The 16,981-nt window shown below is 37.8% G+C and overlaps 1 protein-coding gene across 4 annotated transcripts in view; it reads right to left on the bottom strand.

The window, feature by feature from the left end:
- DYM (dymeclin) overlaps positions 1-16,981 on the bottom strand; it is a 439,715-nt gene that overhangs the window by 88,901 nt on the left and 333,833 nt on the right. The window lies entirely within an intron of this gene.

Below are 16,981 nucleotides of genomic sequence, written 5' to 3'. Positions count from 1 at the left end.
TCTAGAGCAAATCTTTCTGATAAGAAACAAAATACCACCTCCCAAAGTGCGGTGGCTCACGCCTGTAATCCCAGCAGTTTGGGAGGCCAAGGCGGGTGGATCACTTGAGCTCGGGAGCTCCAGCTCAGCCTGGGCAACATGGTGAAACCCCATCTCTACAAAAAATACAAAAATTAGCCAGGCGTGGTGGAACACACTTGTAGTCTCAGCTACTTGGGAGCCTAAGGTGGGAGGTTGGCTTAAGCCTGAGAGTCAGAGGTCACAGTGAGTTGAGATCGGTCCACTGCATTCCAGCCTGACTGACAGAGCCAGACCCTGTCTCAAAAGCAACAACAACAACAATAACAAAAACTGCAGAAAACTATAGATATATCAAAGCAGGATTCTAAAATAATTTCCATACAGGAAGGCCGAAAAAAGGGCAAATATAAAAGGGGAAACAAACTAAAGACAGAAAGTAAAATGGTAGTTATCTAATGATAACTACATTAATTGCAAATAGTCTACAATAGTTAAAATCCAAGGATCGGCAGAGTGTACTAAAATCACACTACCCCACTATATGCTATATATGAGAAACTTCTAATATAGATAGGTTGAAAGTAAAAGGATGGGAAAAGATACTTACTTATGCAAACATAAATCAAAAGAAAGCAGAAGTGGCTATACAGTGTGCCATATCTTTAAGGAGTTGGTTCCAGGACATCCCCCTACCTCGGAAATACCAACACACTGCAGAAGCTCAAGTCCCTTATATATAATGGCATACTATAGTTGCTCCCTCCACCCATAGATTCGAATAATCTGTAAATGTGAAATCCGAGGATATGAAGGGCCAACTGTATGTACTTTCAATCTGCATTGGTTGAATCCATGCATGCATAATATCCAAAATATGGAGGACTGACTTATATTATTATCAGGTAAAGTAGACTTCAGAGTCTCTATAACCTGTAAAATAAAAAAATACTGACTATCTGGCTCTTGAACTTGAACTCCCAACCTCAGGTGATCCACCTGCCTTGGCCTCCAAAGTGCTTGGATTACAGGCGTGAGCCACCATGCCCGGCTGACTATCTGGCTCTTAATAGTAAAAGTTTACTTCCCCTGCTTGAGAGATGAAAAGATATGCCTATTTCCATACAATTTATCTGTCTTTCTTTTCCTACTTTTTTTTGAGTCAGGGTCTTACGCTGTCACCTAGGCTGGAGTGCAGTGGTGCAATCCTAGCTCACTGCAGCCTTGAATTCCTGGGTTCAAGCAATTCTCCCATCTTAGCCTCCCAAAATGCTGGGATTAAATGGGTGAGCCACTGAACCCAGCCTCCGCCTCTGTTTTCTTAAATACAATGTCTAACATTCAGTTGAAATGCGTGAGACACACAAAAAAGCAAGTAAAAGAATCTATGCTGAACAAAGTCATCAGCAGAATATGACACAGAGATAAAAGATTCTGAAAATATCAAAGAGGGAATCTAAAAGAACTATGATCTACCAAATTTGTTTGAATTAATGGGGAATTTCAGCAGAGTTAAAAAACTATAAGAGAGACAAATGGTAATGCTAGAAGTTTTGTAAAATGTGGTAATTGTAGTTAGGAATGCCTTAAATAGGTTCAACAACAGACTGGACAGAACTTGGGAATGAACTGCAATCTTGAAGGCAGGTTAACAGAAATTGCAAAAACTAACCCTGCAAAGAGAAGAAAGAATGAGAAAACAAGACAGAGAGTCTAATGAGGGCTGTAAAATAATATAAAATACATTAATATACATGTAATTAACTCCTAGAAGGAAAAGAGAGAAAGAATGGGCAAAAGACATATTTGAAGAGATAATGAATGAGCATTTCCTGTAAGTAATGAAACAAACAAACAAACATATTTAAGCATGTCAGAAAATACCTATGGTCACCCCACCCCTAAACAAAAACCAAAATAACCCACATACTTAGATCCATCAAACTTAAATTATTAAAAACTAAAGACAGAGAAAATCTTGAAGGCAGCTAAACACACACACACACACACACACACACACACACACACACAGACAGACAGAGAATACAGAGGCACAAAGATAAGAATCACAGCTGACTTATGAGAAATTATGCAGTCCAACCTAAATGCAGTGGCATCATCAAAGCACTGAAATAAAACAACAGTCAGCCAAGAATCCCATACACAGCAAAAATATCTTTCAAATATGAAGGTAAAACAAATACTTTTTCAGACAAAAATAAGCTGAGATTATTTATTACCTGCACTATGCAAAATATTAAAGGGATTTCTTCAGGCAGAAGAAATATGAAGCCAGACAGAAACGTAGATGTCCACAAGGAAAGAAAGAAATTTTTTCTTATTTTTAATCATTCTAAAAAAGAACTGACTTCTAAAGCAAAAACAGTAGAGATGTATTATAGGTTTATAGCATATTATAACATGTAAAATATATCATAACATTCTGCTGATAGGCATCCAATGTATATCCAGTTTCCTTGTTTCTATGAATAAGGCTGATAAGCCTCCTGGTGAATGTGTTATATATGGGTACTTTTATGTCTCTGGGATAGACTCCAGGAGAGGGATTGCTGAAAAGGCCGTATTTGTAATGTTAATAGATGCCATCAGATTGTTTAGGGTGATGACAATACATTTATACTGGCAACGTAGGAAGGCCCTTTCTACCATTTTCTCATGGACAGCAGTATACTTGCTCTTTTTAAAACTCACTACCTGAACGATATAGTGTATTACACTGTTACTACCTTAGTGACCATTTCCCTGAATGTGGGGCAAGCTTCAGCCTTTTTTTCATGCGGTGTCATTTGGATTGATGTGCACTTGAGTGAGTTGTCTCTTTATATATCTCTAACCATTTTTTCAAGTGAGTTGTTTCCTTATCAATTTTTAAGAGTTCTTTTAATAGTGTAACTCTTGACTCTTAAGAGTCACTCATTTTGTCTAAGTTTTCACATTTATTAATCACAACAGTTTCTTATGGTTTTAAAAATCTGTGTTTATAGTTATGTCTCCTTTCTCATTTCTAAGAGTGTTTATTTTTGCTTTCTCTTTTTTCCAAGGTAAAACTTACCAGAGGCTTGACTGTTTTTATTAGGGTTTTTTCAAAAAACTAGTTTTTGCTTTTTCTCATCATTCCTTTATTTCTCATTTCATTAATCTGGACTTCTTTACATAATTTAACAATATTTATCTTCAGGCTTTCTCCTTTTTCTAACATCAGTACTTGAGGCTCTGAATTTACTATTTGGCCATAATCTCCAGGTTTTGATATGTAGTATGTATCATTAGTTACCTATTGCTGAATACAAATTACCCCAAAACACAGCTTCTTAAAACACTAATATGCATGTGGGTCAAGAATCTGGATGTGGCTTAACTGGGTACCTCTGGCTTATGGTACCCCCTCCAAGGCTGCCATCAGAACCTTACAGTCATCTCAAGGCACGCGTTGGGTTAAAATTCACATCCAAGGTCATTCTTATGTCTGCTGGCAGGCCCCAGGTTCTCACCAGCTCTTGGCTGAAGACATCAGTTCCTGGTCACGTGGGCCTCTCCATATGGCAGCCCACAATGTGGAAGCTGGCTTCACCCAGAGGGAATGAGTTGAGAAACAGTGAGAGTGGGCATCAAGATGGACACCAGAGTCATTTGTAACCTCATCTCAGAAGCAACATGTTACAGCTTCTGCTCTATTCTATTTGTTAAAGCAAGTCATTAAGCCCCTCCTACATTCTCGTGAGGGAATTATACAAAGGCATGAATACAAGGAGGAAGGGCTCACTGGGAAACTATCTACCTTAAGTTTTGTTCTAAGAACAGTCATCCCTCTTTATCTACGGGGAATACATTCCAAGATCCCCAGTGGATTCCTGACACTGTGGATAGTACTGAACTCTACACATACTGTTTATTTCTACACATACATACCTATGATGATAAAGTTTAATTTATAAATTAGGCATAGTAAGAGATTAACAGCAACAACTAATAATAAAATAGAACAATTACAATAATATGCCAGCATCATTAATCTTGAGCTTTGGGGCCATTAAGTAAAATAAGGGTTACATGAATATAAGCACTGTGACACCATGACAGTGGATTTGATAACCAAGACTGCTACTAAGTGACTGATGGGCAGGTAGTGAAAATAGCATGGATTACACTGGACAAAGGGATAGTTCACGTCCTGTGCTGAACAGTGTGAGATGTCATCACACTACTTAGACAGCATACAATTTAAAACTTATTGTTTCTGGAATTTTCCATGTAATATTTTCAGAGCACAAATAACTGTGGATAACTGAAACCACAGAAAGCAAAACTGCGGATAAGGGGGATTACTGTTTATAATAATTTCTATTGAAACTTTTTCTTTAATCCATGAGTTATTTAGTTTACAACAATTTAAAAATTGTGACTGCACCATGATATTAGTGAATGTGGTCTCTATTATATAAAATCTTTGTAATGTTTTTGAAGTTTCTCTATTTAGCACATAGTCAATTTTTACAACATTTTATAACAGATGCTATAACAAGTTCCCATTTCCTGAAATATTAAAAATGACTACTTTTTAGATCTTTTATATCCTTACTTTTATGTGTGACTGATTTATCAGTTTCTGATAGACTTGTGTCATAATTTCCTATGATTAAAGATTTATCAATTTCTCCAAGTGACTTACATATTCAAAGGGACCACAGGTTCATGACTGTCATCTTTTTAAAAACATTTTAATCATTACATGTTGTCTATATTGTTTATTAAACACTTATTAAAGTGTCTGTTTACTGATATTTTCTTACTACAGTATCTTCATTTTGTTTAGCATTTACTATGTGTATCTTTGTCCAGTCTTTAATTTTTAAGCTTTCTGTAGTGAAAGTTGAAAATGTGTATAGTTAAAAGCAAGTATCTGGCTAGGATTTGTAATTTTTTTTTTTTTTTTTTAGGCAGGGTTGCCCATGCTAGAATGCAGTGGCAAGACACTAGCCCACTGTAGCCTTGGAGGCGTGGGCTCAAGCGATCCTCTCACCTCAGCCTCACAAGTAGCTGGGACCACAGACACGAGCCACTGAGACTGGCTAAATTTTTATTTTTTATTTTTATAGAGACAGGGTCTTGCTATGTTACTCAGGCTCACCTCAAACTCCTGGCCTCAAGTGCTCCTCCTGCCTCAACCTCCCAAAGTGCTGGGATTACAGGCAAGAACCACCATGCCCAGCTTATATTTTAATCTAACTGGATAATCTATAGTTTTATATTTTAGTCTAATTGGACTTTAAGTGAGTTTAGTTCATTTATATTTACTGTTACTATTGGTATCTTTGCATTGATCCCCACTGTCTTATTTTTGTGATTCCTGTATCAGCCATCTATGGATGTTAACAAACTACCCCAAAATGTAGCAGCTTAAAATAGTAATAATCATTCATTTTGTTCTCTGAGCTGGGCTTAGTGATAACAGCTTGTCCCTGCTTTATGTGGCATTACATGGGGGCTAGCCTTCATAACAGTTCCATGTGGCTGGTAAATGATGCTAGCTATGAGCTAGGGGCTGTGGATCAAGGTCTTTGATTCTTCTGCACATGGCCTTTTCCAGGCTGTATGAGCTTCCTCACAGTATGCAGGTTGCAAGAGACATAATTTTAAAAACAATTTAGTGTCACTTCTACCATACTCTATTGGTTGAGGCAGTCACAAAGGCCTACATGGGTTCAAGTGGAGGGAATACAGCCTCCCTTACCTGATGAGGGAGTAGCAAAGTTCTAAATATGTGGGGAAGGAGATATTGTAGTCATTTCAGAAAACATAACCTGCCACATTTCCATTTATCATCCTTTATCTCTAGTTCATCTCTTCCAACCTTGCCTTCCTTTTCTAACCTCTGTTGAATTGATAAAGCTTTTTATTACCTTGCTCTGCCTTTTCCCCTCATTGGTGTGAAGTCTAAAGATAATATTTCTATTCTTGTAAGGGTAGATCTTATATTTGAAACATAAACTCCAACTTTTAAAGTACTGCTATCCATCTCCTAAATAAGATTCAAGGAGGTTGATATACTTTCATTCCTCCTTGAACAGCAACCTGAGACTTCATCCTCCTTCTGTGTTATAGTTGCTTACATTTTTAATTTCTTCTTAAAAAACATAAATTGATTTTTGAAAAGCCAATGGTTAAATTTACATATTAATTTCAGTACATAGCATTGTTTTTTGCATTCTCCTTTACAGGTCCACTTTTCTTCCACTTGAAGTACATCCTTTAGTAGTGCTTTCAGTGAGGGTCTATAAATAATAAACCCTGTTAGGCTTGGAATGATGGACATATGTCTTTGTCTTGCATTCACTCTTACATTAAATTTTATCTGGGGGTAGAATTCTAGTTATTTTCTTCTGCATTTTAAAGACACTCTTTCATTTTATTCTGATATCTATTTTTGCAGTTGAAAAGCTTATTATAAAGGTAACTAGTATTCCCCTGTAGATAACCTGTTTTTTCTTTTTGATAGCTTTTAAAAAAGACTATTTTCATCCTTTAATTCAGGGGTCCCTAACTCATAGGCCACAGACCAGTACCAGGCCACACAGCAGGAGGTGAGTGGTAGGCAAGCGAGCAAAGCTTCCTCTGTATTTACAGCCATTCTTCATTGCTCACATTACTGCCTGAACTCCGCCTCCTGTCATATCAGCTAGATTCTCTTAAGAGTGCAAACCCTATTGTGAACTATACATGGGAGGGATCCGGGTTGCATGTTCCTTATGGGAATCTAATAGCTGATGATCTGAGGTGGAACTGAGGAGGTGATGCTAATGCTGGGAACAGCTGCAAATACAGATTAACAAGCTCAGTGCTCCCCTTGATTCTACATTATATTGAGTTGTATAACTATTTCATTATACATTACAATGTAATAATAATAGAAACAAAGTGCACAATTTATTGTTACACACTTGAATCATCCTGAAACCATCAACTAGTCCATGGAAAAATTGTCTTCCACAAAACCTGTCCCTGGTGCCAAAAAGGTTGAGGACCGCTAGTTTACATTTTTCAGTTTCACAATCACAAGTCTAGGTATTGGCTTATTTTTATTTTATTGATCTTGCTCAGTATATTTGGAGTGCACTTTTGGCCTGACAACCTAGTCTCTTCCATAAAGATAACTTGGATAATCTTTTCTAGTTATTATCTTCCAATTTATTAACTCTCTTTGATAGTGTCCAGTATAGATCAATCTTGTCTACTAAGATTTAATGACGATACTTTTTATTTTAAGCTTTCTAGTTAACTAGTTCTCTCTCACAGTCATGTTATTTCATTTCTTTTGGTTTTTATTGTACAAGTATTCTTTTTATGAATATTATTCCTTCATTTATCTTTGAGCCTCCTCAAAGTAGTTCCAAAATTATTAGTTTTTAATTCTACTTAGATAAATTTACCTTAATTACGATAATCTCTGCTATCTTTTTATTGTTAGATTTCAGCATGTATTTTGTTACGCAATCTTATCTAATATGGTTTAATACTTCCAATCTATAGGTGGCTTCCTGGAGTCTGAGACTGAAACCAGGTCTCATAATTGTTACCTTGGTGCTCCTGCCCTGTAATCGCCCTAAGGACAGTGCTGGCAGGGTCTGTCACCATGCCGGTATCAGTTTATCTAAAGATCCCATAGTGAGGCTCTTTCTGTGTACTCCCGACTCCCTAGACATAGAATTTAACTGTTATTATTAACACATTTATTCAGGCACTGTATTTCAACAAAGGATCTAGTCCAGCTCCTAATTTCTAGCAGGGAACTTGGCACTAGTGTCCTGCCCTACAGTAGCTGAGCTCCCAACCACTTCTCCTCCTTCCAGCTCAGCAGGCTCACTGTTTTGACTGCTTTTCCTGTTTTTGGTCGATCAAGAAATAGCTGTCTCATTTTGGGAATTGGCTATGTGTTTGAAGTGTTTTCTTTTTATGATTCATCTATTATTGTTATGTTTTTGAAGCAAAGGGGAGGAGATGAGACTTCAAGTTTGGAACTAACAAGATAATCCTGACCAGAAGTTCTCTGAATTATATTTGCTTCTCATTTTGGTATTTGAACTAATACAGAAGAAGGAAGAGACTTCAAGCTTCAGAATTCTCTCTCATGGTTATTTAAGGGCAACCCAATGAAATAGTATGACTACTTTAGAAATTTAATCAAGTCAAAATATTAGCTTTCTGTAGAATTTTATGTTCATATATATTTTATACACTCACTTATGCCAAGTATAAGCTCTGATATATGAAACTTATACTTTGAAAATTATTTATCTGTAGATAGCTTACAATATCTGCTTTCAAATACATTGAGAGTTTATTCTCAATGTTTAAATAAGTAATTTGCTGAAACAGGGTGATATACCATCTCCTAAATAGGTAAGTGCTAGTTCAAACCAAGGCTAAAATACTGACCATTTATTTTATTCCCAAGTAAGGGAAAGTATAAAATAAAAACCTTAGGCCAGGTATAGCAACTCATACCTGTAATCCTAGCACTTTGGGAGACTGAAGCAGGAGGATCACTTGAGGCCAGGAGTCAAAACCAGTTTGAGCAACTGAGCAAGACCCCATCTCTACATTAAAAAAAAAAAAAAAATTAGCCAGGTGTGATGTGGTGATGCATGCCCATAGTCCCAGCTACTCAAAAGGCTGAGAAAGGAGGATTGCCTGAGTTTAGGGGTTTGAGACTGCAGTGAGCTATGATCATGCCACTGTGCTCCAGTCTGGGCAACAGAGTCAGAATCTGTCTCAAAATCAAAAACAAAAAGAAAAAGAAAAAACTATATTAATAAGCACGCTCTACCTTAGTTTTTACTTTGCATGAATCTGACTAAAGGCTCTTTAAGAGTTACACTAGCCCTCCTATTTTTAAAGGAGTTATTGGGTATTTTACCTAACCCCTCTTATATTGTTCCTGTGACAAATTCTAATGTTATCTTTTATAGGTTATATTCAGTTGCAGATTTATAAATTAAATGACTAGAATATATAGTTTCTAGCATTACTCAAATTGACAAATTGACTAACAACATACTATGGGAAGTTATAGCAAACACATTTTATATGATACCATACTTGGCTGGACTGCCATGCTAGAAAGAGTCTTCTATATTTTAATGTATAACTATTTTGGAAAAAAAAAAAAGAGAAACATAATTCAGAAATAAGTTTAAAGAATAGCTGACAATTTTCTATCAATATTTGCTTTAAGGTGTAACACTCCAAATAATTTAGGTTATTAAAATTTCAATATAGAGAATCCTTATAAACCCCAATATAAATACCCTTTTTATGAGGTTAAGAATAGTCTCCTTTCTGGTTATACCCAGGGGTGAAATTCCACATATTTGACAACTAGTTGGCACTGCTAGTCCTACTGGAGGCAGGTTGAGCACAACCAGGACAGCCCGACTAACCTGCATTGGCTCGATGTCAGTGGTAGCAGTGACACAAGTACTCTCAAGAACTTTCTTTCAAGAAAGAGAAATAAAATGATGTTTCCTTGAAATCAGGTCTATGTTAATTGGTTCTATTATATTCCAAACACCATGCCAAGAATTTCTACTTTTTTCAATTCGGCAAAGCTTTAATTTATTTCTTACTAATTCAGTTATTATCTAAGCAATTAGAAAGCTTAGAATTTGATCAAAGAATCATAAAATCATAAAACACACTCAGAAAATACAAAAGACACTAAAGTCACTCCCCTTAATGCTAGAATCCCTTCCATAAAATTCATACCAAGTGGTCAACCAGCCTATCCTTGAATATGGAACACTTTTGAAAGGCTCCTGGTTCTTTCTATGCAGTACAGAAAGCTGTTGCCATTTAGCAGAAGTCCATCTCCCTACTCCTAATCATTTGTCTTCAGTCTATTCCACTGTCATAGCTATCATCTTCTTCTCAAGCCCATTAGCAATTTCAAGTGTCCCTCATCACAACCTGGTTTAAAGCCTTCTCATTATCTTATTCACACTTTGCTAGCTGTCTAGCATTTGGACTGTTTTGATTAGAGATGTAATTCTGTGTATCCCATTATTTCCATTAAGACACGTAAGTATATATACATTTGTAATCCTTGCAACTAAGTCATTTTTATTTTTAAGCGACAACAGTTCTCTGCTGACCACTACTTTAATTATCCTTTATGGAACAGCCAGAGTTCCTACTGTGTAAGTTGTTTCCCGGAGACCACGCTCTGGAACCTCCCATTGGTGTTGGAAGATCAACTGCAGCTTCTAGGCACTGAGTAGGTCAGAAAATATTCACCAGCCAGAGGGGTAAATTATGTACCATGAGATTCTGATTAACTAAAAACGAAGAATCAAATTTTTGGCTAATTCTAATTTATAAAGGAAACTATCTCAACAATTATAATTTCCGTTATTTGAATCTTCAACTTGCTACTATGCTACTACTCGTGCAGGTATCCACTACACATGGTAATAAACAAATGAACTCCTTTATGTTTCACTTTTTAAAAGCATTATTGGGTTATAATCACCCCTTGTAAAAAGAAGAAAAAGCATGAATTTGGAGTTTCTTGAAAAGTATAAAACCGTCAAAATTTCATTATTTAAAAAGACCTAAAATGTTACCTAATCTCATTATTTGTGTGTCAGAATTTCAAATGGTCTTTAAAACTATTTGATATCTTTTTCACAAAGTTTAAATGAGGTAGCATTTGTAAAGTTCTTAAAACAATGTATAACACAACAGTAAGCACTATGTGAGTGTTATCCAAAACATCCACGAATATATTATCAAAGTATTTTCAAGGAGAAAAATCATTTTAACTTTAGACGGTATCAGAAAATAAACAAAAATATAAATGGCTTTCCAAAGCTGAAATTACTGTAAGTGCAAATAACTCAGAACCCATGTTTCTTAGTTTTAAATGTTAAGTCCAAAATCCCACTCTTATTAATTTATAAAAGTAGTCAGTGTATAGAAAAACTGACTTGCATTTATGAAATAAGATTTTAGAGAAGGCACACTTTTGAATATTAACCATATTTCCTCTGTATTGTGTCAAAGTTAGCTTTGTCAGAGATACAACCTGATGGCTTATTAGTAGAGCAGCCATGCTATTTTCCTTTCAGTGCATAGTTTCCATAACAGGAACAGATCCCAGATCAAACAGGCTTTCTCCTCCAAAAAATGGGCATACTTATTTTACTGCAGACAATTTCAAATGTAAAAACAAGAAAAGGATCCCATTTTCAGATGTTTCTGATACATCATACATGTTGGGAATGAAAGCTCAACAAATTCTATGCTACACAGTAATTTCACATCAAATAGACAAGTTGGCAGTTGTGGGAATGTTTTACCTTGTTAACAGCGGTCAGTTGCCTCTCATTCTATAAACTTCCTTTTCCTTTTAAGAGGGAATTTATACAGTTAAATAGTTTCAAGTCTTTATTTTTAGTTTCCTTAAGAGAAGCATATGTATCTTGTTTGTATTAGTTTTGGGGGGATTCCAAGAGAGTTGTCTAAATTTCCTGCATTTTCAGCAGAAAATAAAACCTTCAACGAAATTAATGGGATTTTGGCAAAAGGTGGGAGCAGGGGGAGGAAATGCACAGGCAAGGCTCTCTTTAAAGTTAATGCGCCAATGGCCTTCAAAGGCAATCACTTGGTGATAGACTTTTGTTATCTTTATGTTGTGAATTCACTGGCGCACACACTGGAAAGCTTTGTGGCCATGTTATTTCTGCCAGAACAGGATTTGTCCCAAAATATTGAGCTCCTGATAGAAAGAACAGGTTTTATATTACACACAAAATCACAGCTGAAGAATAAATCCTGTGATCTAAAAAGACAATGGGTAACCTTAATAAAGTGGTGGGAGGGGGAGGGGACAAGGAGAGAGCCTTTACGGCACCACCGGTCTTGTGCGGGAAGGTAAAACCATGTAGTCTTTTTTACACTCCTTGGACATGGTTTGAATGTGACCCATAAGCCTCAACCACAACACTCTGGGAAGTTGTTCTTTAACATACAGTACCGCAAAGGCACTGGAGTCAGGGATAAGAGAATGGTGGCTGCCAGGGTACACTGGCTAACGTCACATTTTTCCACATCTGAAGAGCCAGAGAAACTCACACAAAAAGGAATGTTCTGATGGAAACCCCACAAAGCTGCAGCCCCTGACACTCAGATTATATTAGCTGGCCACTTGCGCTGGGCAGAACTTGGGGTGCAGAACAGGGTTTCTCACCCTTCTTCAGGCCCCCTGCCAGCAGAAGAGACAAGCACATACCAGAGGTTGGTGTTCTGTTTTTAAAAATTCAGTGTTTTGGCCGGGCGCCGTGGCTCAAGCCTGTAATCCCAGCACTTTGGGAGGCCGAGGCGGGCGGATCACAAGGTCAAGAGATCGAGACCATCCTGGCCAACATGGTGAAACCCTGTCTCTACTGAAAATACAAAAATTAGCTGGGCATGGTGGCATGCACCGGTTAGTCCCAGCTACTCGGGAGGCTGAGGCAGGAAAATTGCTTGAACCCAGGAGGCGGAGGTTGCAGTGAGCCGAGATTGTGCCACTGCACTCCAGCCTAGCACCTGGCGACAGTGAGGAGATTCTGTCTTAAAAAAAAAAAAAAAAAAAAAAAAAAAAAAAGAGCCGGGCGCGGTGGCTCAAGCCTGTAATCCCAGCACTTTGGGAGGCCGAGGCGGGTGGATCACAAGGTCAAGAGATCGAGACCATCTTGGTCAACAAGGTGAAACCCCGTCTCTACTAAAAATACAAAAAATTAGCTGGGCATGGTGGTGCGTGCCTGTAATCCCAGCTACTCAGGAGGCTGAGACAGGAGAATCGCCTGAACCCAGGAGGCGGAGGTTGCGGTGAGCCGAGATCGTGCCATTGCACTCCAGCCTGGGTAACAAGAGCAAAACTCCGTCTCAAAAAAAAAAAAAAAAAAAAAAAAAAAAAAAAAATTCAGCATTTTACCTTATGTATTAGCATTTTCATTCTTCTTAGAATATATTGGTGTTTTGTTAGAAAAAGAAATCCCTTTCCACAGCCTATGAAAAGTAAAATCTGTGTAAAACAATACTCTAGGAAGATGTGTCTTTTTTTTTTTTTTTTTTTTTTAATGGCTTTAACTTTCTACTGAGTGCCTCCTCTCATCCCAATCTGAGATCCAGGAGTCCCAGCACTGCCAATAATTAGCTGTGTGATCTTTGCTACATCACTTACTTGAGTTACAGGTTTTATTTGCAAAAATAAGTACTTATGTGATTTTTAAAAAGCCCTTCCTATTCTCAGGTCTCACCTTCATAAAGCATTTAGACAATACGGAACTTGGAAGGCAAATTTTATTAATATGACCAAAAATGTAATTAATATAGAAAAGTATTCAGGGTAACTTCAAACTTAAGAAAAATTCAGAATTTAGATTACTCTGCCACCTTGAATAGAGCCATTAGTAGTTTTCAGAAGAAGAAAAAAAACCCAAAAACCTTTACTAATAAAGATGCACAAAGCTAAGTTGCAAAATAATCATTCACCAACCCAACAAACCTATTAATTCTTCTGTTTTCAATATATGCTATTTATCTTTGATACTATTCATACACAGAAGGGAAATAATCTCAAAACTTGTGTGTCATGGATTATACATTGACTTCAGAGACCTATGACGCTTGATGCCTTTTTTTCATTCTTTCTTGGGAAGAAGAGTCAGTGATGCCAAAAGAGGCAGTAAGGGGTCACATATAGGGGTGCAATAAGCTCAAGTTAACAAAAAAGGGGAGAAAAACAGAGTAGCCCCAAGTCCATGGAGAGAAGCTCCAAATTGGGTTCTAGTCTCAGTTTTGCCATGGACAGGGCAAGTCACTTTCTCAGGCCTCAGTTCCTTCAAATGTAAGACAAATAGGCTCTCTGGGGGCACTTGGGGACACATTATAAGGAATCTGGACTGTGGTTTCTGTGTAGAATGTGGACAGTAACAAAGAATGACTCTACTTAATGAGGAGAAAAAAACCAGATAATATAATAAATCTTAAATCTTCTTCAGAGATCTATGACTTCAGAGACCGAAGTTCATCAGAATATGATTTCACAAGGCAACCAGAGAAATGAATTCCAGTGAGGGCCAAGTCCCTCTTCTAAGGGAAGAAGGAACACAAACACTCACCTTTGGCTGAACATGGAAGGAGAAAGTAATGCCCACAGAAGTGACTAAGAAAAAAGCAGCTAAAATGCTGATGAATTATTAAAGGCTAAGTGTGGTCTAATGTGTCAGTCTTGAAACCTGAAGCCCAGATGCAAGAGATTTTATGTTCACTTAAGAGCTCTTTCTCACTATCCTCTACCAGGTGCTCATGAGAAAGGCTGGGATGGAGCAGGATATTGAAGAGGGCCCCTCTATCACTGCTCAAGCTTGCAGGAGGTGATGACTGCTGCTGGGGACAGGCTCCAAGACTCGCTTGCCTCCTTGACCCTTCTCTCGTGCTAAGGAAAAGCCTTATGCTGCAGGGCAGCAAACCCCTTGGCCTGTAGCCCAGGCAAATTTTCATTGTCTCTAGGGCCTTCAAAGGCAATCACTTGGTGACAGACTCTTGCTATCTTTATGTTGTTAATTCACTGGCGCAGAAGGTAGAAATATAACTTGTCTGCCCCTGAACAAGAGGTAGGAAGCTCTCTCATCTCCAGGACATAAAGATCCAATGCTGCTGACAGAGAGATAAAAGCAAAAAAAACTTTCTAGTGCTGGGATTTGAGGCAGGAAACCAAGTTGAGTTCAGGATCCTATACCCATACCAATACCAAGCACGGGTCTGCTACCACTGGAGACAGGACAGGAGTGAAGACAAAGGTCTACCTCTGAGCTCCAGGTGCACACAGGGACTCTCAGGATTGAGGCTGGACTAGAACAGCAGAGAGATCTCTTCTCCAACCCTACTGCTGGGACTGCTGAAAACACAGTAGTAAAGAAACACTGAAAAAAGCCCTCTGATACTGCAGCCTCCACCCTTTAAGCATAAAGTGAGAGCTGCCAGGGGATTCTGAAGCTGGTGGTGCACTGAAGACACAAAACCCAACTCTGCTCGAGTTCTGACTATATGGAATCAACTGCACATTAACAGCCTAAAAGCAAAGGTCTTCCCATTTACAGGCATAAATGCTTTTAACCTCAGATGCTAATGTCCTAGAACAATGTCCAGCATTCAGTAGAAAAATGAGACACCTGAAAAAAATCATATAGTCCATAATGGACTATATAACTTGGTAGGCACTATGACAAATACTGGGTTGGAGCGGCAATCCAGACGTGTTCCTGCCCTCACACAGGTTACCATTTAGGGGAGAGGCCCTTGTGAAAGCACAGGGTGCTATGGGAGCACTTGGAATAGCGTTGGCGGTTTTGTGGGGAGGAGGACAGAGGATAGGCCCCGGAGTCAGTCTTGAATCCCAGCTTTAGCATATGTTAGCTGTGTGTCCTTGGCAAATTTACTGAACCTCTTTGAGCCTCAGCTTTCCCATGAGAAAAATGAGAGAACTACTTACTTTAGAGGATGTGAGGATTAAATAGTATATTTAAAGCTATCTGTGTCTTGTGTAGCAGATAAAAAGTGTTCCTTACTTGCTGGTTATTACAATACCACAAACAACAGACAAAATGCTAATCCGAAAAAAGAAGAAAAGAGGAAAATCGCAAATACACAACTTTAAGGTGACAAAGAGAATGTGACTAAAGACATGGATGACATTTCAATCATCCTGTCTCGCAGGTGCCACCTTATTCCTGTGTCCTTGTAGGGCCTTCCGAGAGCAGCATGCAAGCGAGCAAGTGAGCTCTGGTGTCTTTGCCTCTTCTTTTTTTTTTTTTTTTTTTTTTTTTGGCAGAGCCTCACTCCACCACACCCAGCTGACTTTTGAATTTTTTTATATTTTTCGTAGAGACTGGGTTTTGCCATGTTGTCCAGGTTGGTCTCGAACTCCTGAGCTCGGGCAATCCATCTACCTCAGCCTCCCAAAGTGCTAGGATTACAGGCATGAGCCACGGCGCCTGGCCTCTGCCTCTTGTTATAAGGGCACTAACCCTGCTAGATAAGAGCACATCCTTGTGTAACCTTAATTACCTCATTAAAGGTCCTATCTCCAAACACAGTCTTAATGGGGGTTAGGGCTTCAACATTTTAATTTGGAGAAAACGGTTTAGTCTATAACACTTAACCGTCACTCAAGTGAGACAATCATACTTTCTCATATGTGAGCTAAATAGTGCCACCTATGCAGTATTCTCGACAAGAAAGGAGAATCTGAATCTATTCAAGATTTTAGAGCTAACTTTAATTACGGTAAATATGAAGGGCAGAGAACAAGTTAAATGACACCAAAAGGAAACATATGGACATACAAAAATGTGAAAGATTCTACAGGACAAATGATTCAATTTCTGCTGGATGGGAGGAAAAAAGAAAGAGAGAATTGCTCTAGATGAAAAGAGACAAGAGACACAACAACCAAATGTGTGAATTTTATTTGGATTCTGATTTTGACACATTGCCAATAGCCATTTTTGAGACTTCCGGAGAAATGTGAATATGCAGCGCATTAGATTATACCTAGGAAATACTGCTACTTTTGTTAGATGTGATACTGATATGTCATTATGAAAGAAAATGTTACTATGTTTAGAGATGCATACCAAAATATGAAGGAGTAAAATCTCAAGATTTAAAGATACTTAAGCAAAGGAAAAATAAAAAGCTTAGATATAGGCTATATGACAAAATCTAATTGCAGAATCAAAGTAATGAGCATACGGGGGTTCATTAAATTACTTTTGTGTATGTTTGAACTTTTTCATCAGGTAAATTTTTAAATCAAAAACTTAAATAAAGGGAAAATTGTGTAGGAAACTATAAATTCCTCAACTTGACCTAAGATCAAACAAAAAATGTGAAGGGA

The sequence above is a fragment of the Saimiri boliviensis genome, chromosome 13 (assembly GCF_048565385.1).
Source record: "Saimiri boliviensis isolate mSaiBol1 chromosome 13, mSaiBol1.pri, whole genome shotgun sequence".
Classification (NCBI taxonomy): domain Eukaryota; kingdom Metazoa; phylum Chordata; class Mammalia; order Primates; family Cebidae; genus Saimiri; species Saimiri boliviensis.
This window is presented reverse-complemented; position numbering and strand designations above follow the sequence as displayed.